Source organism: Nicotiana sylvestris, chromosome 7 (genome assembly GCF_000393655.2).
Source record: "Nicotiana sylvestris chromosome 7, ASM39365v2, whole genome shotgun sequence".
Lineage (NCBI taxonomy): Eukaryota > Viridiplantae > Streptophyta > Magnoliopsida > Solanales > Solanaceae > Nicotiana > Nicotiana sylvestris.
The window spans coordinates 144,092,828-144,093,798 of NC_091063.1; positions in this window are offsets into that span (position 1 = coordinate 144,092,828).

Sequence of the window (971 nt, forward strand, 5' to 3'; positions counted from 1 at the left end):
CCCACCTTATCTCACTATGTGGCTTCAAGTAGTTTCCCTACTAGCAACGCGCGTATCAAACCCACCTTATCTCATCACATGTATATCAGCCCTTATCCTTATACCACTGTATGCGTGTCAATTTTACAACATATCACAACTCGCACCTCAAGTGCGCAACACCACAACTTGCCAGACGAATCAATTATAGCAATATTTTCATAATAAATACCTCATGGCTCAACCACAATGTGTACAAGAGTCTCAACAATAGCAATTGAAAGTGAATAGCTCAACAAGAATGGCATTTCAATAATTAACAATTTTTCCTCAATGTGATCACTGTTTTTACAACATTAACACCAAAACTCAACAATAAGATATTCCAAGAATAACAACTTCAAGTAAGGTAACTCAGCAATTAAATATTTAATAAGGCAATAAGGAAATAGTAATTTCAACTAAGCATGTAAGGATAAATAACAAGTAAGAGAGGGGACAAGCATTTAACAATGTCAAATAAAGAATGTAAGGATAAATTAGTGATGAAAGATATAACATGTTATACGATTAAAGGCATGAAAAGAAGCTAAACCTAAATCGGTCAATTACCATATATAACCCGTGTACCCACTCGTCACCTTACGTACACAGCTTTCGCGTACCATAATTACCACAAAACAACACCAATCCTAATGATTAATTCTCTCACACAAAGTTAGGCAAGATACTTACCTCAAATACGCTAACTCAATCCATTAGTAAACCTTTTATGCGAATATCAAACTCTGAATGACCCGAATCTAGCCAAAATAACTTTATAGCATAAATATAAACCATAGAAAACTATTTCGGGCAATAAAGTTACAATCTTTAAAGAAAACCAAAAAGTTAACTCAAAAGGTCAACCCCCAGGCCCGCGTTTCGGAACCCAACCAAACTTATAAAATTCGAACACACATTAAATAACGAGTCCAACCATACTAAAATTA